Below are 27535 nucleotides of genomic sequence, written 5' to 3'. Positions count from 1 at the left end.
CCATCAAAGCCCACAGTACTGTTCTCACCGTGGCTTCCATATTTGACCTAAACACATTTGAAGTTTTATATATTAGAGTGGGATTTGGTTCTCTCCTTCCATTGTGTGGCTTGTATTGAACAAATTTAAGGTGTGAAGCTTGGCTACAAGGGCCTTTACCTGCTGAGACATCTCCCCCACCTCATCTAAGAGATATAAAATATATTCTCAAGGTCTGGAGAGATTGCTCATTAGTTAAGGTCATAGATCCTCTTCTGGCCTCCATGTACACTACACAAACATGGTACACAGATATTCATGCAGCCAAAACACTCATATACATACAATAAAAATAAATGTCTAAAAAATAAAATCAATTCAAATATATAGAAAATAAAACATATACTCAAGATAGGTAGAAATCTGAATTTTCCTTAATATTCCATGAAAAGCTCTTGGGCTATATGTAGAAGAAATGCTTTTGTTATACTACTGCCTATAATAATGTTTTCTGCAGATATAACAGGAAGAATTCAAGGGATTAGTCTTTAGATAATTGCCATAACTATAAACAAAGAGGGAAAACAGCTCTTATCCTCGACTGAAGACAGCATGTGGCCTCCCATCCAGCATCATTTGCTTCTTCCCAGTCGAGATGACTGCACAATACAGAAAAGATGGATTTTTTATGTGTGATTTGTATTTCTCAAAAATGGGCATAGCAAATGGGAGAAGTGCTTCAAACCTGAATATTCCCAAAATTATCTATTTTTCCTATTTTTAAATTATCTAGTAAATATACACTGTTCCTTTCAGAACTGCCCATGTGCTATTTTAGCAGCTGTCAGTGAGTGAGCTGTTTTGCAGAGCACACATACTATTCAACCATCCAATACACACTGAGCATCTTCTATATGCTCAGTGCTGAAGGGCTGGGATGAGAGATAACCAACTCATAGGTTATCAACACACCAACATTGTCAGTTCTAAGGGAAGCCAATCAAAACGAGATAAACAATTGCTTGCACTAGGTTTGGAGGGTGTGATCTTCAACTGGAGCACTTCAGTTTATCCTCACTAGGTGAATGACCTTTGCGTGAAGACCAGAAGCCATATGTACAGGGAAGGCAAAACTCTTACTTCTCTTGTCCTAGTGTCCTGGCCCAGCCCAGGAATTAAACTGGCATAAAATAGGCTAACAGGATAAAACCATCCAATTTTACTTAATGAGAGTTTTATGTGATACAGGAGCCCTCCTAGGAAAATGAAGATCAGAAGAGCAGTAAAACCTACGAACTTTTAGATGAGGTTAAACAAATAGAGGCATTGGGGGGAATAACAAGTTAGTCAGAAGTGAAAAGAGCCTGAGAATTCTGAAGGAGGCTGTGTAGAGTACTCCTCATCGAAGCAGGTGCCCTTCCCTTGGCATGAGAAGCTGATCCCACACATAGGAGGCTCCGTCTTACAAAGATGAGGGGGAGCACAGCACCCTCTGCCTCTGCTGCTTCTCATGTGCCTCCCCTTAAGAGGACTCTGATTAAGCATCCTATGTGCATTGTCCATCAGAAACCCTCACATCGCCTACACTTCCCCAACCCCTAGACGGTTTTGCTCTTGTTTTCATCACATGCATGATTTTATGCGTTTATATAAAGTCTGTGCAAACCTACATATTTGTCTAAGATATGCTTAATTTGTGTTCTCTGGTTATCTCCACTTTATAATCAATGCTGTAATTCCAGCCTTCTTCGTGGCTGAAAAAAATAGATCCCATTGTTTGTAGAAAGTGCATTCCCTTTGTCCACCCTTCTGGCCTGGGCACCCAGGTTGTTTCTCCTCTACCATTCACCTACTAAGGATAGCGCAGCACAAAGCACTGAGGAGCAAACATCCCTGTGGTGGGCTGACTTGAGGTTTCTTGGGTGAATATACATGAGTGGTGGAGCCATATGTTAGACCTATTTTTAGTTTAAGGTCGGATTTTGTGTTATTATTAATTTTTAAAAAATGAGGCAGAATTTCACCAAATAACTCTGGCTGACCTAGAACTTGCTATGTAGATCAGGCTGGCCTCAAACTCACAAAGTTGTACTTGCTTCTGCCCCCAGAGTGCTGGAATGAAAGATGTGTGCCACTTCTCCAGGCCAGGTCTTTAGATTTTTGGGCACTTCCATAGTCATGTCCACCATGGCTGGACTAATTTAAGCTCCTACCAGTAGTTTACTGGGCTCCATTTTCTCCTAAGCCCTACTCGGCATTTGTTACTGTTTTCTTAATGACTGCCATTCTAACTGGATTGAGTGGGAATCTCACTGTGGCTTTATGTTTCTTTGGCACCTGGTGAAGTTGAACATCTTTTTGTGCATTTATTGGTCATTCCGGTTTCATTTTGAGTGACTTTTGTGTTACAGCTCTGGGGGGAAAGGCATCGCCAATCCAAGTGTTACAGCTCTGAAAGGAAAGGTATCCTGGCAGTCGGGAGCCAAGGAATGCCTGCCACAAAGTCACACCCCACAACAAAACTCACACGAGATTTTGGGGGGGAAACACAGGGGGGTGGCTGCCTCTGCTCAGGAAAGAAACAAGAGAGAACTGAGCAAGAGGCAGGTTTTATGTAGGGTTTCTCGTGGGCAGCTTTCCAGGTAGAGATTTCCAGGTTTGGGGTTGGTGCGATTTCAAGGCCTGAGCTTGGGGAGAGCTCAGGGATTGGTGGGATTTCAAGCCCTGAGCTTGGAGAGAGCTCAGGGATTGGTGGAATTTCAAGTGCTGAGCTTGGAGTGAGCTCAGGGATTGGTGAAATTTCAAACTCAGGGACTGAGCTCAGGCTTGTTACCCAACAGCTTCCACAGTTCATAGTGGCAGAGTTTTTAGGGTAGTGCTATCCTGCACCATCCAAACGCATTCCAGGCAGAGCCAAAAGCAAGTGAAGAGGCCTTGAGGAACGTGCCTGGTACATCCGAAGGATATTCTGACGATAAAAATGTGTATCTTTCATTCAGATTCAGTGCTTTTTTCCTGAGTATCTTCTTTCATAATTGGTTGAGTCTATATGTGCAGAATCCATGGTTATGGAAGAACACTGTATTAAATATAATGACTGCAGTCACAAATACCTTTGCTTTTATGACACCTAGAAAGAAACTAATGAGAAGTAATCTCTGTGAAAGACGAACCGAAATTGATGAATTGTTCTGCATTTTCTAAGCTAGGAGGCTGAACCACCGAGCAGGGAGAAGATCTCCTGGATAATGTCATGGATTCCAGACCAATAGAACCCGACCAATAGAACCTCTAAACGCTGAAGCTGACAGTAGTATTTGTCCTGGGAAAATCCCAGAGCATAATTGTCTTTTTCATGATTCATGGCACACACTTCTGGCATTTTTGTGAGGAAGATTCAAAATTCTTTTCTAAGAAAAAATTTGGCTTTGCGCTATGACCCATTTCCACAGGCAAGAATTCTGTGTAAACACAAGTCAGAGATTCTCAATTTTCCTTACAGAATATTAACAGTGCCACCTGCTTGTCTAAAACATATGAGTCTTTCTTTACTCCACACAGAATAGCACCATCTCAGCTTGTCAACAACATTTAATTGACTGCCACCTGGTTTCTATTAAATATGCAATTAAAGGAGCATGTATTTAGAAGAGAAGAAATGTGTTAGTTGAATTTTCTCCTGGGAGGCAAAGTCTTTATACTCTCCAAATATCTAGTTAAATCGCAAGCAAGAACAGGTATATGAATCATGTAAACATATCTATTTTAAAACATCTACCCTATAAATTCATAGTTATGATTAAAACTGGCTTCATATCAAGGGGGTCAGCCCAGCTCACACCCATCACACTGTGAAAATAGTCTTTTCATCCCACCCACCCATCAGCTCTTCCTCACCACCATGTTCACTATATCTGCACTTAGTTTGGGTTTGTTTGTGAATATCACTCACCCCCTCACGATAGGAAAGTGCAGAGGTATTTGAGTTGGCATCAGTAACTAAGGAGAAGCGTGGGCTTAGAAACACAAACAATAGGAGAGATGATTATTTTAATCTGAAAGCATTGAGAAAATAAAAGATATTTCAAGTGTATATGGGATGAATCATTTGATGAGAAGTGAATAAAAACAATTGGCAAAGGGAAAATGATAGAAAAAAAGGGAATTTTAAATTTTTGTCAATAAGATAATCAGACACTGAAAACTAGAGACCAGATAAAGCAATTATGATGTACCTACACTGAAACACCAGCAAGACTCTAACAAAGAAATGTGTAAGTCCACCCCCACAGCTAAATAAAAACACAGATGGCAAATGCCTCTGAATCCACTGGTAACTTTTTTTTAATGGAATTGCATCACTAAAAATATTATTTATTTACTTAGTTGGTGGCATGTTAGGAACAGAACCTGGAGCCTTGGACATGCAAGACAAGCCCTCTACCAGTGAGCTACATCCTCAGGCCCTACATTATCTACAAATTCAAAGGAACAGACAGTTCAAGCACTGCTAATAAAAATGTATCCCTTATACTCAAGGCCACCATGGACCTGCATTCAAGAGTATGGCACAGTAGCCTATACTGAGAAGTCCCTCCCATCATGTGGGGAAGTAACAAGAAAAAGTGTTCACTTGATTTATGGTCCTTCAGTGGAGACAAAAATTTGCCTGCTTTGGAAATCACCCAATAAGTTACAATCCAAAGAGCAAAATATGCTTTCAAAAAACACCTTGAAAGTCATGTGTGTGTGTGTGTGTGTGTGTGTGTGTGTGTGTGTGTGTTTCAATGTACATATATGTTCATGTGTGTAAGGCTACATGTATGCAGATTAATGTGTATATATGTACATGTAGGGGTCAGAGGTCAACCTATGTGTTCTTCCTCAGGTTCTGTCTTGGGGTTCACTGATTAAACTAGGCTCTAGCAAGCCCCAGAGATCCACTTGTCTCTGCTTCTTCAGCACTTAGATTATGTCCATTTTTACATGGGAATTGAACTCAGGTCCACATGCTTACAGAGCAAGTACTTTTCTGATTGAACCATCTCCCCAGCCCTTCCAAAGCCTATTTTTAAAATACAGTGTTTGGAGATGTATTAGAAGGTACACCGTTTAGATCCTCCTGGTCATTTTGAGGTTGAAACAACTTGTGCAATTATAACCTACATGGAAGTAAAAGAATCTTAGAGTTCAGCACCAATTCTGTGGGAAAGCCTGAACTAGGCACCCATGCTGTGGGAAAGCATTCATCAAGTGACGGTGTGAAATTACACTTTCATTAACTAACCTTTCAAACGTTATAATGATATACTTTAAAAAAAATAAAAGCTTTGATGTATTTTATGTGTATGTTTTGCTTGCATGTATGTATGTGTGCTGTGTATATGCAGTACTTTTAGAGCCAGAAGGAGGAGTCAGATCCCCTGAAGCTAGAGTTATAGATGGTCGTTAAACACCGTGTAGATGCTGGGAACCAAACCTGGGTCCTCTGCAAGAACATCAATTGCCCTTAACCACTAAGCCCTCTCTCCAGCCCCATTAAAGACCCTCTTGAAATTATAAATTATTCTGTTAACATTTATCAATGTCACAAGCCACACTGTTATCCCCATATTTAGATATGGAACATATCTATGAGTTCCATAGAATAAAATGTTTAAAGTCGACTTGAGGAATCCAAGGTTACATTCTGTTGGGGCATCACCTGTTTCAAAGAGCTGTTATGCCTTCTTTTATTTATTCTTTTCCTTTTTGCTTTTAGTCAAGTGAAATGTGTGTGGAGTTTAAATGAGTGTAAGGTAACACACGTTTCCCTTTCAGAACGCCTCCTGCATCTCCATGCAAAAGGCAGTGGTATCATATATAGATATCACACAAAGAATATGATGTTGGCTTACTACAGTAGAATAGAAAAAGAGCGTGTCCTTTTCATTGTGCTATGATAAAAATACTCTGACAAATGCAACTTAAAAAAGAAAAGGTTTATATTATCTCACGGTTCCAGGGTACAGTCTACCATGGTGAGTAAGCCTGAGGTAGCTGGCTACATGCATCCATATTCAAGAAGCAAAGGGAGATGAATTCTGGGGTACAGCTCACTTGCTCCATGTTTTTACAGCCCCAAGAATGAGGCCACCCACAGTGGCTGGATCTTCCCACTTTAATTAACCATGTTAAGATAATCCTCCATAGACATACCCAGAGGCCTCTTTCCTGGATGAGTCCAGATATAACTGGGCTGACAACTGAGAGTAACTACCATACGTATTATTTGAGGGTAACATAAAATTTCCTCCTGGAGAAAGACACAAGCAAAGTATATTTGTATATTTGGAACTTTTGCTTTCTAGTTTGGCTAAGAACAAAATTCTAGAGCATTTAGAAATAATTTTCTTAAGATCTTGAAGACATTTTCCATTATTTCCTAGATTCTAGGGTTCCTCCTGAAAACTCTGATACCATTCTTCTATCCAGTCATCTGAGATTTCCCCTCTGTATCCAGCATCACACCTTTAATGACAGAGGCCCTTCCTTCCTATTGAGGTCTATTTTCACAGCTCCCACCCTGGGGGGGGGGGCACAGGATGTTTTCTTTGGAGAGATGATGACTGCACCCTTTGCTGTGCATGCTTCTGCTTCCTGCATTGTTTATTTCCTGTGCTTTGTTCTATGGTTTGCCCTCTCTTTCATGTTGAGGTTTTCTAGAAATATACACTCATCAACTCTTCGTTCACCTTGAGAATGAGACACCGAACATATGACAGAGCTCTTTAGGCTTGTCTGGTGGTTACCATGGCTGGTCCTCATAAGAATATGGTTCGGTCACAGGGAGCTTCATGGGGCAGTCTCTGTAGTCTTTTCCCTTGATAATGTTCAAGGCTCCTATCTGATGTGCTAGGAGAGAAGATAGGTTTCCTTGTCTAATGAACAGCCTCATTCTACTATTGCCCTGTTTTCAGCTAATGCCCCACATGACAATTCTGACCTGTTTCTTCAGACTTTCAGTAGACGGGCAAGGCCACTTTCTAGGCCTGTGGGGGAGGGGAAACCTGGCCCCCGGCCAGCTATTTTTCCTATTTTTAGTGCCATCAGCCTTCACACTTCCTCAGTCCTGAGCTTTCAAGAATTCTGTAATGTGGACACACTTCCTTCTTGCTTGCTGCCATACTATAGCCCTCAAATTTTGGACTTCTGCGCTGTCCCAGTCAAACATCACTGGACCATCTGCTCTTTGTCTCCTAAAATTCTGTTTATATCTTTCGCTGCTATTGTCTCTGCTTCCACCATCTTTTTCCTACCAGTTTAAGCCTAGTTATATTCTCTTCTCATTTTACTAGCCATTTGTGAGAGATCAGAAAACCAGAAGCTAGATGGCATTATCTTTTAACTTTTAAAATCTTTCTTTTAACTTTCTATACCTGGAAATTTCAACTTTTAATGTCTTTCTTTTAATTTTCTATACTTGGAAATTTCCAGTGCTTTCTGGTTTTGAAACATGTATGTGAAAAAAAATCACTGAAAGGCTACCAATATAAATTTGATGCTTAATAGAAATAAAAGACCATGATAAATGAAGACCACATGAGAATAGGAAGAAGCAAAGTGCTAGAGAGGCCCACAGAAATCCACAAAGATACCCCCACAATAGACTACTGGCAATGGTCGAGAGACAACCCGAACTGACCTACTCTGGTGATAGGATGGCCAAACACCCTAATTGTCATGCTAGAAACCCCATCCAATGACTGAGGGAACTGGATGCAGAGATCCACCGCCAGGCCCCAGGTGGAGCTCCAGGAGTCCAATTGGCAAGAAAGAGGAGGGTTTGTATGAGCAAGAATTGTTGAGACCAAGGTTGGATAAAGCACAGGGACAAATAACCAAATGAATGGAAACACATGAACTATGAACCAGTAGCTGAGGAGCCCCCAACTGGATCAGGCCCTCTGGATAAGTGACAGTTGATTGGCTTGATCTGTTTGGGAGGCATCCAGGCAGTGGGACCCGGTCCTGTACTCAGTGCATGAGTTGGCTGTTTGAAACCTGGAGCTTATGCAGGGACACTTGGCTCAGCCTGGGAGGAGGTGACTGGACCTGCCTGGACTGAGTCTACCAGGTTGATCTCAGTCCTCAGGGGAGGCTTTGCCCTGGAGGAGATGGGAATGGGGGCTGGGCTGCGGGGAAGGTGGGGGGGGGGGGGAAGGGGGGAGTACAAGGGAATCCATGGCTGATATGTAAATTTAAAGTAAATTGTAAAATAAAAAAATAAATTTGACACTTGTTACCTTAAAAGGATGGAAATGGTACATCTGAGAATGTGGGGTCTCTAATTTTCACGTTGTAAGTTTCTACTGTAGTAGGTAGCCATTCCAGCTTTGGTCTGGAAGTTCCTACCCCCATTGAGGTTTTGGTAACTATCACGCCCACAAGGTGGGGCCAAGGGAGGGCCTGAAGACCCGAGATCGGGACCTGCTGCGCTCTCTTGCTGCTGGGAGCCCAGATGCTAGAGGTGGACAGAGGACAGTTCTCCAGAGAACATCGCCAGACTACTGCTGCGTCTTTCCCAGAACCCTCAACCTACCTATTCCTTCATTTGTAAGTTACGCCATTAAATAAATCTCCTTTTAACTACGTGGAGTGGCCTTAATAATTTCACCAATATTCTACCTCACCTTTGGGGATCAAGCCCAGAGTCCCATGGAGGCAAGTTCTCAACCACTGAGCCACACAGCCAGCCCACACTTCCGTATCCTCTTAGAGTCAGGAATTTACACAATTTTTATCACTTTGCATGCGTTTAATTTTTAGATGCTATTAAAATTGAAGAGGTAATTGATGGTTGTTAGAGGAAAAATCTATGAGAAAGAAATTAAAAGTTAAAAAATATTAAGACAAGATAAAAAATATTGTAATGCTCTTTCTTCTGTGGCTCTCTTCAAACTTAAAAAATGGAAAATCTAGACCAAAGCAAAACATAATGCTCTAACCAAATCATACAACCCTTTCTTTCCTCATATCTTATTCATGCTTACCTTTCTTACACTTGACACATTGACCAATCCTGTTCTTCTTACAGTTTCCCACCCCGGCAAGAATCTCATCCAACCTATCTCCTGCCCCTTCGCCTCTAATTGCCTTTTCTCTCTTTCCTGATAAAATAACACCCCTTTCTCTCATCATGTAGGGTCAAACTTTGGTCCCCACAACCCCTTACTCTACTCATATCAAAAGACTGCATCATACTCCCATTCCTTATAGCCATGCCCCAAAGGCTAATTTCACCCAATGTACTGCCTAGTGACCCAAGCAAATCTTGACATCCCCATGAGCACCTTGTCTTGATTTTCTCTGGGGACAGGATGGCTGAAGTCAGGAATTTCCTCTTTGGGGAGGCTATATAAAACCAATGTGGTTGAAGATAACAGCCAGAGTGACCCAGTAACACTCTAAATTCCTTATAGACTAATTTCTCTATTGACATTGTCTCTATGACCAAAAACCTGTCAAGAAACAACTTCTGGATAGGAAGGTTTGCTTTGGCTTACAGCTTGAGAGGATACAGTCCATTACTTTGGGGAAGGTGTAGCAATAGGGTAAGGCAGGTGGTCACAGTGTATCTTCAGTTAGAAATCAGATAGTAGACAGGAAGTGCAGTAGGACTATACAACCTCAAGGCCTGCCTTCAGTGACCCATCTCCCCTGGTGAGGCTCCACCTCCTAGAGGTCCCATAACCTCTCAAAATAGTGCTAGGGACCAAGCGTTCAAAAGCATGAGCCTATGGGAAACATTTTACATTCAACCAGCTGCTGGACCCACAGGCTCATGGCCATTTGCTAATGCAAAATGTGTTCCTCCTATGTCAAAAGTTCCTGTTAGTCTTTAATAGTTCCAGTATTGTTCAAAAATTCCAAATCTCTTTTGGGACTCAAGATAATCTCTTAAGAGGGAGCCCCTGTAAAATCAGACAAGTTACACACTTCCAATATACAACAGTATAGAATAAACGTCTCTATTCAAAAACTACAGTTTAGCTATAAAAAAAAAAATGGGGCCAAAGTAAAACCAAAACCCACCAAGGCAAACACCAAATCACTACATGTTCAACATCCAGGACTCACAATGGCATCAGCTGGGTTCCAACCGCCTTGGTAGCCTCTCCTCTTCAGTTCTAACATCTACAGCAGATGTAGCCCCTTTCCTGGGTCAGATCTACTTGTGTTTTTAGCTCTCCTTGTCAGATGTCCCACAGGGCTGGTTTCTCCAGCATCCTGGGGTCTCTTGTACAACCAAGCCTTCACTTCACAGTTTTACCCAGGGGTCTCTTTCAGGGAATCTGACCCTGCATTTCCTGCAACCTTGGTGCATGCCTACACAACTCCCTTATTCTTTTATCTTTCATTTCCTGCTGAACTGGTTTCATCTGCATGGTGGTGTCAAGTTCTGCCACCAACCCACTTGGACAGGAGCAGCAGTGACCTATGTGGGTGTTAGTGGCTAACCTATTAGAGAAAAGCACTTCCTGAGACAGATGAGAACTCTTTCGGTGGTATTCTCAGTTCCAGCTCTCTCCTTCCAAGTGAATTTCTATTTTCACAAGTTGGAGCTTTTGATGGATGGAGTCTTGTGTGCAGGGATCCTTCCTACTGTCCAGTGCAGAACATGGGCTTTTCTTGAGCAGAACTCATCTCTTAGCATTTACAACTGCTCCCTCAACACCAGCCTTGTCAGCAACTCTCAACCTGTTTACGCTCCTCCTACATTTTTCACCTTACGTCTTGACAGAGCAGGCCCTGGGGTCAGGCTGTAATATCACGGCAAACTCCCAGTGACCTGTTTCTTCCAGCAAGAATCCACATCCTGAAGGTCCCACAACCTTCCAAAACGGCACCACTGCTGAGGAAAGACACAGACTCTAAGCCACATGGTTCTGACCACACACAACTACCGGGCTTTCGTCAAATCTCTGAGCTTTCTGTTGACTCGTTTCCTCACCTACAAATGAGAAGCTGTGCAACATTCCCAGCATCTCTGAAGTGGTCATACAGGGTTGTGATGACTGGGAGTCTGACAGTAAACACAACTAGTTTTCATAACAAAGGGAAGCAGTCGGCTAGTCCAGGAGGGAGAGTTTTCCAGAGATGAGGGGCTAACAGGCACAGACCCAAGTCGAGTGCTGGATCACTTTGGGACACAGCCCTCAGCAAGGACGCATCTCCAGGCAGCATGGCTGTGTGGGAAGCAGGGACAAATCCTGATTAAGTCAGTGACAGTTCACCACAGTGTGCTGTGCTGGGAAATTTCTCCATCCAGACACATGTGCTCACCCAGCACTGATGAGTCTCTGAAGGAATGTCTTGTTCTCTTTTCATTAGGTGTGTGTGTGTGTGTGTGTGTGTGTGTGTGTGTGTGTGTGTGTGTGTGTGTGCATGTGGATACCAAAGAACAACCTTTGGAGGTCTGGTCTCTCCTTCCACTCTGTATGTCCCATGGATTGTTAGGACCACTGAGCCACCTGACTGGCCCTCAGAAAAGAAAAAAAAAAAAAAAGCCAGAAAGGGGAGATAACTTAGTCAGCAAAGTATTTACCTTACAAGCTCAAGACCTTGAGTTTGATCTCCAGAAACTCATGTAAAAAAAAAAAAAAAAAAACCAGGCCGGTGCCAGGCACTTGTAATTCCAGAGCTGGGGAGGTAGACAGATGGCTCTCTGGGGATCTGCTGACAACCTATCTTATTTGGCAAGTTCCAGGCCAATGAGAGATATGTCTCAAAAGAAAAAAAAAAGTTGATGGTGGGCCTAAGGAATGACAGCCCAAGGGTCTCTGGCCTTCACATGCACATGCTGACAAGAGCACACTACAACTGCACAGATACGGTTACTGGAAGGTTTGGTTTTTGGGTTTTGGGTTTTTTTTTTTAAGTGATATTTTTTAAGGTGTGTGATTTTTAAAGGAACTGTTCCAACAAAAAGGTACCAGGAGCCTCTGTGGACTTGGAAAGGCCTGGCCACGGGCACTGCCTCCTCTCCTCCAGACGGTCTACAGCACGTCTCATGCTCCTCTTCCCAAAAAAAATGTGCTCATCGACAAGGCAACCCACAATGGACGGATGGAGTGAAGAAAAGAAGCCGACAGAAGAGCTAACAGAAGCAGCAGCCCCTGGAAGCCTTTCAGACGGCAGCTGGGACCGTTCCAGACACTCTGATAATGGAGAACATAATTAGTTTTCCTCAGCCCAGAAAAATAAAAGAGCTGATGAGGTCAAAACCCATAAATTAATTCAATTCGGTTCAATATGGGTTTGTGTTTGTCTGAATAAATCCTACAGGCTTGAAACCGTGGGTCGGTCACAGAGGATGTTCAAGACACAGACAAAGGGCACAAGGGGAGAGGGACAGTCACTCACTGGCCCCTTTCATCTCCGATATTTACCGTGCTCTCTGTGACAAAGGCGATGTGCTACCCTTTGGAAATGAAGGTAAGATCCAGCTTCTGCCTTCAAGAATTCTGCGCTGATTTGGAAAGACAAGCAGATGTGCATGTATGCCTACCCACGTGAACAAGGGAGAGGAGTGGGCAAGGGCAAGGTGCAAACACACCAGACAGAGGAAGAGGGTGCCCTGGGGCAGGCAGGAAGCTGAGGCCTGAGAATAGCAGTGTTCCCACAGGGAAAGAAGAGGCAGTCACAAAACATCCCAGCACCACAGGCCGGTGTCAGCTTGTAACTGCTGCCAGCAATGTATGGCAAAATGAGGAGAAGGCCAACAAGAGTTTCTCACTTTCACTGTCAGCTTTGGATTCTAAGATTACCATCCCTTCCCTACACACACACACACACACACACACACACACACACACACACATACATACACACACACACATACACACACATACACACACACACACATACATACACACACACACATACACACACATACACACACACACACACATACACACACACACACATACATACACACACACACACATACACACACACACACATACATACACACACACACACACACACACACACACTTACCTCGGGGCCTCACACATGCTAAGCACATGCTCTACCACTGAACTACATTTCTGGGGCCTTCTTCCTGCCTTGTGACTATAACATGTAACATCTCCAATAAAACAGCAGTATTTTATAATTTCTTTACTTGCCAAAGATACAAAACCATCAACAACTTATACAGCTATTTGTCAATTTTCTAAATCCCTAAATTTCAGAAAGTCCTAGCACGAGGCAGTGACTGAGGCCCAGTACTTGGTGTGGTTGGTAGGCACATTAAGTACACGTGGTAAATAAATATGCAATAATTTACAAAGCAGATTGAATCTGGCAAGTGGGTGGGGCCCAGTTCTGAGGGGATTTATGATATGACTGTCAATGAACTTCCAATTTTATGAGAAGGGTGACCTTCCGGGATCAGAAGTCAGGGAACACAGTGTGCTTTTTTCTGACGTTACCGGGAAGTGTGGTGTTTAAACCCACAGTCATGGGCTGCAAAAATAACTCAGTTGACAAAGTACAGGCCTGAAAAGCTGAAGCACCTGAATTAGAACCCGTGGAAGAGGGTGCTACTCACTGGTAACCCCAGCTCTGGGCAGGCCGAGACAGGGGGCTCCAGGGACTCACTGGCCAGTCAGCCTTGCCTACTTGGTAAGCTCTCAAAAACCAAAGCGAACGACAGCCTAAGGAACAGCACCTGAGGTGTTCTCTACCTACCTACACAGACACAGACACACCTACGTGCACAAATGCACACACACGTGCATACCCATACACATACACATGCACAGTCCTGCATGCATACACCTGCAGATATGTGCTCACATACATACACTCAAAGAAAGCTCAAGATAAGTACACAAACCTCTATGAATTCCAGTCTTATTCCAAAGATGGAGAGTTAATATTAAAACATCCCCCTTCTCCTCTAAGTAAATACACACAACAAATGTTCCACACTGACTCTGTTTCCTGATCACTTTTGGACAGAATCCTGGGACAACAGGATCCTAGACAGAGGACCCAAGCTGATAAAGCAGAAAGACACTACGAAGTAGATGACATCTTTCCACTGTCATTTAGATTTATAGCAACACCTCTTTCTAAGGATGATCTATTAGTTTTTAAAGAATCATGAATATTTAGTTACCAAATGCTAGAATCATCACATCTCCCTTTACCCAGGACTCTCGTTCAGTCTGCAAGGAAGCCTGGCTGCCATGCCGCACTTGGCAGAGGAACAATGGCTCCTTTGTGTAGGAGCACATGCACAGATCCGAATTGCCACAGTTGTCAGAGAGGATGTTTTTATCAGGGAAGCGCCACTGTTGTGAGGAATGGACTATAATTTTTCAATTGCTATTGCTTTTGTTAGTAAATATGAATTAGCCATTGTTGGATTCACCAAGAGGCAAATTATATTTGCATTTATAGTGTCATCCAAAAATGGTCATTACAGAAGTGAAAAGGATATGTAAAAATAATTTGAAATTTAAATTTCTACACAGCCCAGAACTAAAACTTTACAAAACTATGTAGGTAACATTCTTGGATGGGCTGTTATTGTTTGCTTTACAGTGCAAGGGTTGAACCCAAGGCCTTGAGCATGCCAGGCAAGCACTCTGCCACTGAGTTACAACTCCAGTGCTGTTTCTCAAGGCTAAGGTCTTCTGAAAGTTTTCCTCAGAACATTTTATTAACTCAGTAAACATTTTAATTATTTGAGAGCTATCGGTCTAACTCTTTGGCATGTAGGAATGAAAATTTACAAATTAATGTTACTTTGTGCTATAATTTTAAAAAAACCTTTAATCTGAGGTAAATTAAAAACAGAATTCTTCATGATCTATTGGCATAATCACAGGTCAAGGTCAGCAGCTCCCCTGAATTTTAATTCTGGCTCAATCTCTCACTGCTCAGGAGACCGGGAGTGTACACTGTAACTTCTCTAAGCCTCCATTTTTCAACATGCAAGTAGAAATAAAGCGATACCTAAACACTCTATTAAGCCACACACAGGAAGATCCCTTTGCACAGAGCCCGCTACATTTCTCAAAGATAACCAATAGTATTTATTATGAAGTAGGTCTTTTTTATTTATTTTTTTTTATTTTATTTATTTATTTATTTATTTTTTTGGTTTTTCGAGACAGGGTTTCTCTGTAGCTTTGCGCCTTTCCTGGAACTCGCTTTGGAGACCAGGCTGGCCTCGAACTCACAGAGATCCGCCTGGCTCTGCCTCCCGAGTGCTGGGATTAAAGGCGTGCGCCACCACCGCCCGGCGAAGTAGGTCTTTTTTAAAACACAAGAAAAATAGGTGAATCAAGAATACACAAAAGCTTAGGGCACAGAAAGCACCAAATAAATACACTTGGGGTTTGCCAACAAAGAATGCTTTAACCACACAGAATAGATAGTGGGAGATACATCTCCTCAGAGAAACCATGGAGGGCAGAGGATGGCATAATATTCAAGGTCACAGAAAATAAGAAGAGGATTCTAATCTGTGCCAAAGGACCTGGATAACCATTTGTCCACAAATGTCACCCTCACTTGGTCAACCTGGGCAAGAAGTTCAAGACCTACCATGTTCAACAACACAGAGGAATTCTGGGAAGGTCTGCTTGGCTGAACTACTACTGAGGAATTTAGGCATGAGAGCAACTCACCAATTTTTGTGATAAGTACTTTATCCTCCTTCATGGTTTGAGTGTGAAATGCAACCCCCCTTTCAAGTGTTTGAATACTTCGTCCCCTTGGGGGTGCCATTTTGGCAGGTTCTAGAACCTTTAGGAAGAAGTGGGTCACTAGGGTCCGACCTCCAGGCTTTATAGCTCAAGACTTGCTTCTGCCTTCTCTCTACCTCCTTATGCAGACGTGAGTGGACAGCCTCATGCCCACACAGCCGCAGCCTGGAATCACCCCTGTGGCTCACCTCTCTGCCCCCATGACGCCCTCCACTCCCAAACCATGAACCAGAACACACTCATCCTCTTTTAACTGGCTCTGTCTGGTGTCCAGTGTCATACTCGGCTGCTCAGGCAGCACAGGCCCTCCAAGACAGCTCACTGCACCGCAGCTTGTGTCCTCCTGTCTGCCGGGTCTGATCAGCTCGCACAAGATTCTGGCCCCACCTTTCACAACAAGACATCATTCTTGAAATAGCAGGATGTCTTAACCTTAAAACAACAGGATATTCTAACTGGCAGACAGTTATAAAATCAAACACAAGACCTTAAAAAAAAATCCCCAAAAGGAATAAACAACTTTTAGTCCAAAATAATTCTGACAGAGCATGGGGGAGGGGACACACGGTTTAAGCTTACATCAACTAAAGTGGGCAAGACAGATAAAATGGGGAAACTCTCTCTCTCTTCCTCTCTCCCCTCTCTCTCCCCTCTCTCTCTCCCTCTCTCTCTCTCTTTCTCTTCTCTCTCTCCCCCCTCTCTCTCCCCCCTCTCCCTCCCCCCCCTCTCTCTCTCTTCTCTCCCTCTCTCTCTCCCTCTCTCTCTCTTCTCTCTCTCTCTCTCTCTCTCTCTCTCTCTCTCTCTCTCTCTCTCTCTCTCTCTCTCTCCCCCTCTCTCTCCCCCTCCCTCCCTCTCCGGTGCTTCTTTCTGCTTAGTTGAGTAAAGTGCATCTGTTTTCACTTTCAGTAAAACTTGTTTGCTACACCGATCATCCTGTGTGTGTATCTGTGTCACTAATTTCTCCCCCACCAAAGTGCAAGAACCAAGAAAAGCCCCTGACATTGACAGCTGCTCAGAACACAAATGCTGACCGAGACTTTCCTTTTGTACATGTCTGCCCCTCGAAAGAAAAAGCCTGAAAAACACTATCTGACTGTATCTGCCCAGTGTATGTGTTTGTGTATACACCAGAGACTGAGTGTGCTGTGGGGTAGGTAAGTGTGCATATGGAATACACACTTTATCAACCTTAGAGATGTGAGCTGACTATAAACTGTCTGCCTGTGAGCAGAGAGCCCCAGGTCTTATCCGCCGCACCCCCCAGCACCTAGGTGAAAGTCTAGTGTGGAGGTGAACTTGCTATCCAGGAAAGGGAGGTGATGGCAGGTGGATCCCTGGAGCTCAGTGCCCAGCAAGCCAGGCCTAATCAGCAAGCTTCTGGTTCAGCGAGCAACCATTTCTCAAAATAACAAGGTAGACAGCCTCTGATGAACAACACCCAAAGCCAATCTCTGGCTTCCACACGCATACAAACACACAACCAGGTGCAACAGCATGCATGTGCATGCGTGTGCACTCACATGCACACACACACCCAGAATTGAGCTAATTGTCTGAGGAGACATACAAGAAGTGAATCGGATATCCAGAGGCTGCCCCTACCCTAGCCCAGCTAGCTTAATCCCACCAGATCCAAAGCAGCTGAGGCACAATTGGCGAGAACTGAGAAGTCATTCAAGAACCCGCAGGAGACAGGGCAGCCTCTCTTTCCTACTGCAAACTCATTGATGCCAGAATCGCTATAGACTGTCAGTCACCAAGGAATATTCAGATACCGCTGCTTCACATGCCCAGTTCCTGCTGACCAAAACAAGGGGAGGAAGCCAGGAGCGGCCTCAATTCATGAGCTCATGGTAACAACTCACTGGGCTCACCGGAGTGCCTGCTGGGCAGAGCATGTGTAAACAATCAACGCATTGCTAGTAAGATGGCTGTCCTGAGACGGCAAGAATCCCACCTACCAACTGGAAGAACATTTTAAAGAAAAAGGGGAAATGATAGTGGCCTTAGTGGGCAGAGGAAAACACAGTTCCAGACACAAATAGACCAAGTGTATCTGGACAGTGTCAAACTGACCTGGCCTCTCCGTTTGAGACAGCAGCACTTGAGGCTCCAATCTTATTTAACTTAAGTTTGTCTCCCCTCCCCCAACCCCATCATCACACATACTGGCGTCAAAATTCTTGTGTTGCTGAGGACAACCTTGAACTTCTGACCCTCCTGCCCACACCTCCTCAGTGTGGGGATTCCAGGCAGTAACATGGTGTGCAGCTTGTGCCCTGCTGGAGGTCAAAGCCAGGACATGGGAATGCTCAGCAAGCACTGGACGAACCCAGCTGCAGCCCGGCCCTCCTCCTCCGATTCTGTTAATGTTACAAAGTCATTTTCCTTATCCTGGGGTGTTCGGCTGGGTCTCTTAACTTTGCCCATTCTGTGCTATCCTATTTCCGTTCTAGAGTTGCCTCACAGAAAGACTATCACTTTATCTTAATGAATTACTCTGTCAACTGTACATGTTATAGAGCTCAGGATGACAATTCAGTACATGTATACAGTCTACAGCCATGTGACTACCTGGAAGTACCTGTCAACTTAAATATCAGTGTGTCTTGAATATCCCATCTCCTTATAAATCAGCTTCTTCATTAACATATAATTACCATGTTTATGATGTTCAGTGTAATAGTTCTTTATTTGTAAAGATATGTTTGAATTTAAATTTTTATCTATCTATCTATCTATCTATCTATCTATTTTGGTTTCTCTCTGTGTAGTTTTGGTGCCTGACCCAGATCTCACTCTGTAGATCAGGCTGACCTCAAACTCACAGAGATCCACCTGGCTCTGCCTCCCGAGTGCTGGGATTAAAGGCGTGTGCTACCACTGCCCAGCTAAATTTAAATTATTTAAATATTATTGTTTAAATTATGTAATAGTTGATACGTACATGTGAGAACATTGCCTGTGGAGGCCAGAAGAGGGCGTCAGGTTGCCTACAACTAGAGTTATAAGCAGCTGTCAGCTGCCTGACACAGGTGTTGAGACCAGAACTCCAGACCTCTGCAAGAGCAATATGTGCTGTTTACCTCTGAGCTATGTCTCCAGCCTCTCTGTGTGTTGACCAAGTCACCATAGTTAACATTTCCACTCCTTTCCATTTCTTTTGTGTGGAACCTTGACATCCTCTTGTCTAGTTACCCAGGAATGATCTGATAGGTTATTATGAACTTGTCAGCCCTTTATACAGTAGAACACTGGAACTGATCGTATTTCCATGGTTTACAAACCATTTTGTTCTCCAACCCCCTTTTTGCCAACCTTCCGAGACTCTGGGGTACTGTGATACAGTCAGCTGGACTCTTTTATTGTGAAATGTTATTTTAAGGTGTGCTACTTTTGTTTACATTGCATTTTTTTAACTCTGTGAAGCTGTGTTACTGTGCCTGTGTAGAACACCTGATGGTCTAATAAAGAACTGGCCAATAGCAAGGCAGGAGAAAGGATAGATGGGGCTGGCAGGCAGAGAGAACATATAGAGGGAGAATTCTGGGAGGAAGGAGAGCTAGGAGCCAGAGAAGGGGGACTCCAGGGGCCAGCCACCCAGCTACACAACTAGCAATGGAGGAAGAGTAAGATTTACAGAAGTAAGAGAATGGGAAAAGCCATGAGACAAAAGGTACATGGAATAAGTTAAGAAAAGCTGGCAAGAAACTAAGCCAAGCTAAGGCTGGTCATTCATAAGTAAGAATAAGTAGGCCTCCATGTGTGATTTATTTGGGAGCTGGGTGGCGGGCCCCCCAAAAAAGTAAAAAAACCAACAACACTCTTTTATATGTGAGAAAAAGCTGTGTGTGTTTTCTGTGTCTGACTTACTTCACTAACATGACATCCTCTAGTTCCACCCACCTTGCTACAAATGATATGACATCATTCTGTCTACAGCTGAGTGATATTCCATTGTATGGATGGACCATAACCTTGTCATCTCCTCATCCGCTGTTGGGTATCTCCGTTAACATGGGCAGTAGGGGAATGATGGTGGATATTTCTTGGATTAGCAGACGTCACATCCGACAGACATACAGCCAGATACAGACATGTAGCACAGTGGGACAGCCACAGCAGATCTGTTCTTAGCTTCCTGAGGCCCTACATACTGACTGCACCATTTTGTATTTTCACCATTCCCTTTTCTCCGTATCCTTGCTAGCATCTGTTACTTTCTGTCTTTTTACTAAACAACAAACAAACAACAAAAAAAAAAAAACAACCTTGAACTGCAGTGAGATATCTCATTGTGGTTTTGATCTGATCCGCATCTCCCTGATGCTAGTGAGCGCACTTTTTCATAGATTTACTGGTCTCTTGAGTTTCTCCTAAGAATCAACTTTTAACTCCTATCTCTGCCTCCACTCCTGTGGTGCCAACCTACCACATGCACACACACACACACACACACACACACACACACACACACACAAACACACAAACATACCACACATGCACACACATGCGCATGGACACACATGCACACACACACACACAAACACACACACACACAAACACACCACATACCACACATGCACACACATACGCATGGACACACATGCACACATGCACACACATACACACACACCACATACACAGACACACACACACACAAACACACCACATACCACACATGCACACACATACGCATGGACACACATGCACACACATACACACACACCACATACACAGACACACACACACACACACACACACACACCACATACCATACATGCACACACATATGCATGGACATGGACATGGACATGGACATACACACACACACACACACACACCACATACACAGACACACACACAGACCTGGACACACATTCACACATGTACAAACATACACAGACACACAGACACACCCCACACATGCACATAGACACATATACAGAGAAAGACACATACACAACACACACACACACACACACACACACACACACACACACACACACACATACACACACAACAGAGATCTGTGGTCCTGGTATCAGGAATGTCTGATCCCCAGAGCAGGTAACAGCTCCCAAACCTCTGCTAAGTCCTATCCTAACTGCTCAAGATCGCCTTTTATTTTTCTCATATAACCAATTTCTGTCTAAACCAACCAATTATCGGCTCTTCGCTAATTCAGATCCCTCTCATCCCTCAGGAGGAAGCCCAGCATGACTGGGCCCCCATGTACCATTGCTCACTTGTGCAGACATTAGCTGTGGTCACCCAAAGGCCAGGGACTCCACTGCCCCGGATGGTGAGTTCTCAACCCAGTGATGGCAGGGTAAGTAAAAGAGAAGGAGCCGGGATGAACTCCAGAGGCAATCGCTTGAGGGTAAGGACCTGCCATTCTTACTGTGCTTCCATACTCCTCATCCATTCTCGTCCCAGCCACCATCACAGAGCTGTGCTCCATTCATCACAGTCAGGCTCAGAGACACCCTAAGACACAAAGTAGTTCTGCTGAAAGTAGAGACTGAAAATCAAGGCATCTGAAGGATTTTCTGTTTTGTTTAATCTCAGGTGTGGCTGGTGTGCATGTTCACAATCATGCGTGTGTGCATGTCAAGACCTGAAGTTAAAGTCAGAGTCTTCCTACATCACCTTCCATCTTGTTTACTGAGTCAGGGTCTCTCAGTTGAACCCAGAGCTCACAGATGCAGCACGTCTGGACTCAGTGCTTTGGGAGGTTCTGTCTCTACCTTCGCAGCACTGAAATGACAGATGCTGCAACATCTCCTTGGCATTATGTGGGTTCTGGGAGTGCAAATCCATTCTTCATATTTGCAAAGCAAGCTCTTTAACCAAGAGCTATCCCCCAGCCTCACATACCAAGTTCCTAAGCAGAGACCGGTTTCCTGTCCTCTGGCGAGTGTCTATCTTATCTCTTGTTGTCCACACCTCCACAAGGATCGAAGCTGTTTTCTTTCCCTCTCCGGGGCTCTCTCCTGAAATAATGACCTTTCCAGAAGCTGGGTCCATTTAATTTCAGCATCTCCCAGGGAGCTGTTTCCTGTCAAACTGGCTGCCTTATGGTTCAGAAGCACAAGTGGAAAGTGTAACAAGAGACTGAAGAGCAGGGAGGGGAGAGGGGACTTCAGAACAGCACAGAAGATCAGAGCAGTTAGTGAAGACAAACTCTGGTCCCCAACACACACACACACACACACACACACACACACACACACACACACACACCTCTTCACAGTGGCGTGGCTCAGTGCTGTGCCTAGATCTTCAGTTCTTAGCGCCAATTCAACCATGTCATAATTCTGGTCACCACAATGGCAATCTGGATGATTATGAAATCAGTGGCAGATTTCCAGAGCTAGTGAAACAGCATGCATTCTGGGACGAGTCTTAGTGACTAGACTTCACTGTATCCAGAAACAAAATGCAGAGAGGATGGAGAAGAAAAAACCTAGAGACAAGCCAGCAGCCAATGGCATTTCCAAGTTTTCTTTTTCCTTTTTAATTGTGTGTGGGAGTAGGGTAGGGTGCGCGTGTGCCAATCACATCAAACATGCAGAGGACAGAGGGCAACATTTGGAAGTCAGTCCTCTTTCCATCATGGGTTTCAGGGATTTGAAGTCAGGCTGTCAGACTTGCATGGCTCTTTTCCTCGCTGAGCCATCCTGATGGCCCCCAAATCCTCTCGATTGAGATTGTATGGAGCAATGTTTAGAGAATGAGCTGAGAGGAGCGAGTCCTCGACTTGAATCTTTTCACAGCCCCTCTATAACCTTTACTTCCTTCCCTAAGAGAGAGATATGACCTAAGGACACAGAGGTAGAAGCCGATGTAGGGTGAGAGTTAAGAGGAGAAAGAGAGAGAGAGAGAGAGAGAGAGAGAGAGAGAGAGAGAGAGAGAGAGAGAGAGAGAGAAATTCAGCTTGAAAACCACAGAAGAAAACACTAAATTCATACTTATTAAAAAAAAAAACAGGAAAGCATAAGAAATAAATGCAAGGAAGGAGGAAAGAAAATCTCACTATTTATAAACGATATACATATATCAGTATGTATCTAGCAAACTGAAAGGACTGACCAGGAAAAAAAATGTACTTTGAAAATTTTAGTGAGAGAACTAGATGTATGTAACAATTAGCACCTTTCTTGTATACAAACAATGGTTTCTTACACAATACAGTACACGAAATATCTTAAAAATTATCTCAATAAAAATAAGGAGATATGTGAGAAACAAGCCTGAATACTCCATTTAGGCATTTAAGCATTGAATATTAATTAAATATATCTTATTCTCAGGTAGGCAGTTTCAATTTTGTAGTAAGAATGCATAAATTAATGCAATTCAAATGAGAAGTTCTAGTGAAATTGAAAAACTATCTCAATTGCACCTAAGAGAAAATTGTGGCAATCAAAGACAATTCTGACAGAGAAATAGTAACTGGTTCCCTATCAGATATTAAAATAGCTGGGTATGGTGGTGTACGCCTTTGACCCCAGCAGCCAGGAGGCAGAGGCAGGCAGATTTCTACGAGTCTGAGGCCAACTTGGTCTGCATAGTGAGTTCCAGGCCAGGCAGACCTATCCCAAACAAACAAAGAACCACATCAAAAACCTTAAAACATCACTACACCGTGACAGCTACTAAGCAGGTCTGACTTTTGAATGAAAAGAGAAACACCTGAGGAAGAAGAGTAGGCGTTCCAAATCAGGCCCACATGTAGAGGGCTGCCGAGTGCAGGTAGACTTGGCATGCCAGGGAGGGGTAGACTTTTGGTTTGGGTTTGTTCTAGTGATGCCGCCAGACTGAATAGTGGGGTCAAGTCCACAGCTCACTCTATTAAAACAAGAAGATACATAGATCTCAAAAGTTAGATCATAAAAATATCAGATGAAAATATCTTGGGCTGTGGGCATCAGGACATAAAGGTTTAAAAACCATAAGTGAGGGCTGGAGAGATGAACCAGCAGTTAAAAGCATGGAATGCTCTTTCAGAGGGCTCCAGCTCAGTTCTCAGAATCCATGTCAGGCAGGTCACAGCTGCCTGTACCTCCAGGTCCAGATCATCTGACGCCCCTGGTTTCTGTGGGCTTCTGCACTCATGTGCACATACCCACACGTGGATACAGTTTGAAAATAATAAAGGCAAACCATTTTTAAATAGTTAAGAAATTTAGAGATGGATGACATCAGTTTTCTGGTGACTTCTGAAGTCTTTATAGAAAACACTGACATGAACACAAGGATGGTCAAAGCTCTGGGAACACATCTTCCGTAGATATTCTCTGTAACACGGGTACTGGTGCCCAGTGGAGGGGGGAAAGGACTCGGTCCCGATGACTGGCTGCATGCTTTGATGTTTAGTAATCCAATTTAATAATCTAATAAACTTGATAGTCCAATAAAACAGCAATAGCTACTTAGCAACTGTCGTTTGAGGTGTGTGACAATTACCCCCAATTTTACCAGTGACTTAACTCTGTGCATCAGGAGTATCTCAGTTAAGCCCTTGTAGCTCACATCGCTCATGAAGTTACAGTCAAGCTGTCAGCTGGAGCTTCAGTTCAGAACAAGGACGCCCTTCTTGGCTCCCATCCAGGGCTGCCGCTGCCCTCAGTTCCTTCCTGGCCATTGACTAGACCTCAGTCTCCTATGCACAGGCTTCTCCGCAGACTGCCCGGATGTCCCCACAGCAGGGCAAGGATCCAACGGAGAGAAGGAGGCCGTCCAAATGAAGCCACGGCGGCTCCTAACCCAGTCTCGGAGTGACGCACCATCGTTTCTGCAGTATTCTGTTCTGTTTCAGAAGTGAGTCACTAAATGCAGCCCACTCTCAAAATGAGAGAGGACAACACAGGGCATGGGTGCCAGAGAGGGGACGCCGGGAAACCGGGCGTCATCCTGGAGGCTGCACATCAGTATATAGGATAAATAATAGACACATGACAGAAGATTGGTGATAGATACATAGATGATAAATATAGGATAGTTGATAAATTATAAACAATAGATGATTGATATAGTTAGATGACAGATGATATGTAGATGATAGATAACTAGATAAATTATAGGAAATAGATAAATGGATGCTAGGTGGAATGGATAGATAATAGATAAGTGTGGTGATATTTCATTTGTGATCTAACTTGCCTGATGATCAGAGGGCAGAGCTAAGCCACTAGTTAACCATAGAGGCCAGGCAGTGGTGGCACACACACCTTTAATCCCAGCACTCAGGAGGCAGAGGTTGTCTGATTTCTGTGAGTTCAAGGCCACCCTGGGCTACACAAGATTGATCCGGGCTAAAGAAGAAACAGAGACAGGCAGTGGTGGCACACACCTTTGATCCCAGCACTAGGGAGGTGGAGACAGGAAGTGATAGGGTGGGTGGAGAAAGGAAAATAAGGCGGGAGAAAAAGGGAGCTTGGCCCCTTTCAGGCTGAGGATTGAGTCGCGGTAAGAACTCTGGTGGCTGCTGCTCTGCTTCTCTGATCTTCCAGCTTTCTCCCTGATATCTGACTCTGGGGTTTTATTAATAAGACCAATTAGGATTCATGCTAAGATAAATAGTGATAGATAATAGATGCTAGATACAGATAGCAAATGGACTGATAGATGATAGATAACTAGGTAAATAATAGAGAACAGATAAATAGATGCTAGATAATGAATAGATAATAGATTAGAGGACAGATACAGATGATAATAAAGTAGATTGACTGACAGACGGACATAGATGTTGATGATACAGGCATATAAACTCATCTGTAGGAAGGGGATTATACACCCCTGTTTGTTTAAAATAGCCCTCACTCATGCCAGCAGTCCTGGCAAAGTTGTAGATTCCACCTCAAGGGTCCAAGCTTGGATAATGAGCTAGAGAGAACAACCCAGAAGGACACAAGGAAATCTAATGCTCCTGACCTGCAGGGATAAGATCCAGCCAGCTTCTACACCACCTAGTACCCTTCCATAAGTTTTAGTGTAAGAATACAAGAGTTTATTTTACACATGTGCATGACATCTCTCAGCTATCTTCCTGAGTAACATTACAGCCCAAAAAAAGTCCCTGAGGATTTCCCCAGCTGAGAAAACTGAAAGAAACAACACTTTCACAGAGCACAGAACCTCTCTGTGCTCAGCTGTCTCTTCTCCTGCTTCTCACAGGAGTACAGGCTCCAGCCCTGCGGCCACAGCACGGTTAACAACATGTTCCCACGGCACATGTCTCAGAGATGCCAAAGGCAGGAGGGGAGGAGGCCAGAGCAGAGAGGAAGTTAGGACAACAAAAGAATTCTTCACTAAGTTTCAACCAGAGACATCAGACAGATGCAGAAGGAAGGAGACAGCCGCTTCCTGCCTTGGTGAAGGCCCATGGCTTTGGTTTTATGTGTAGAACCCTTGACAAAGGTAACATCAAAACCACACCATTAGAGAAAGTGAAAAGCAATGGGCAGTGTTAATTGTCCTCTGAGATTTACCCTCCTGGAGAAATGTGCGGCAGCTGGTATGTGGCTCACATCTGGAATCCCAGTATTTGGAGGGGCTGGGCTTGAAAGGGTAGCCACAGAGTTCTGAGCCAACCTGGACTACATAGTGAGCAATAGGCCAGCCTAGGCTACAAAGTGAGACCCTATCTCAAAAGAAAAAAAAATAAAAATAACAAGACTGCAAAGGAAAGCTTAATTACCAGAGTTCAACTGAAACCCTCAGTGTGAGGACTAAACACTATTATCCCGTGAAAAGGAAGTTCTGGGCCCTCATGGAAGGCCATTACCAACTGTATGACCTTAGCTAAGTTCCTTAAGGTTCACGGGCTTCAGTCTCTCCACCAACAGAAGAACCATCCTGTGGGGCCACCAGGATGATGTCATCCTACAGGACCACCAGGATGATGTCATCCTACAGGACCACCAGGATGATGTCATCCTACAGGACCACCAGGATGATGTCATCCTACAGGACCACCAGGAGGGTGTCATCCTACAGGACCACCAGGATGACATCATCCTACAATATGGTCATATTTTGTTGTACTCTAATAAAATTTGCCTGATGATCAGAGGACAGAGCCAGCCACTAGATTAAACATAGAGGTCAGGCAGTGGTGGCACACACCTTTAATCCTAGCACTCAAGAGGCCGAGGCAGAGATCCAGATGGATCTCTGTGAGTTCAAGGCCACCCTGGACTACATGAGATTAATCCAGTCTAAAAGAAACAGAGCCGGGCAGTGGTGGCACACACCTTTAATCCCAGTACTTGGGAGTCACATGCCTTTAATCCCAGCACTAGAAAGGTTGAGAGGGGAAATGGTATAGCTGGGCAGAGAAAGGAGTATAAGGTGAGAGGAGACAGGAATTAGGCTTTTTTGACTGAGGACTCAGGCATTCAGTCTGAGGATTCATGGAAACAGGCTGAGGAGTTGGTGAGATGAGAAGTGGCTGTGGCTTGTTCCTTTGTCTCTCTGCTCTTTCAGCATTTACCCCAATGTATGGCTCCAGGTTTTTATTAAAAGACCATTTAGGATAAGTGCAATACTACATGACCACCAGGATGATGTCATCCTATAGGGCCACCAGGATGATGTCATTCTACAGGGCCACCAGGGTGATGTCATCCTACAGGACCATCAGAATGATGTCATCCTACAGGACCACCAGGATGATGTCATCCTACAGGGCCACCAGGATGATGTCATCCTACAGGACCACCAGGAGGGTGTCATCCTACAGGACCACCAGGAGGGTGTCATCCTACAGGACCACCAGG

The 27535-nt window shown here is 44.0% G+C and overlaps 1 protein-coding gene across 2 annotated transcripts in view; it reads right to left on the bottom strand.

Annotated features, from left to right (window-relative positions):
• St8sia1 (ST8 alpha-N-acetyl-neuraminide alpha-2,8-sialyltransferase 1) overlaps positions 1 to 27535 on the bottom strand; it is a 144649-nt gene that overhangs the window by 95724 nt on the left and 21390 nt on the right. The window lies entirely within an intron of this gene.

This window comes from Peromyscus leucopus, chromosome 3, assembly GCF_004664715.2.
Source record: "Peromyscus leucopus breed LL Stock chromosome 3, UCI_PerLeu_2.1, whole genome shotgun sequence".
In the NCBI taxonomy this organism is placed as follows: Eukaryota; Metazoa; Chordata; class Mammalia; order Rodentia; family Cricetidae; genus Peromyscus; species Peromyscus leucopus.
Note: the sequence above shows the minus strand (reverse complement) of the source record. Positions and strands in the feature narration are given on the sequence as shown.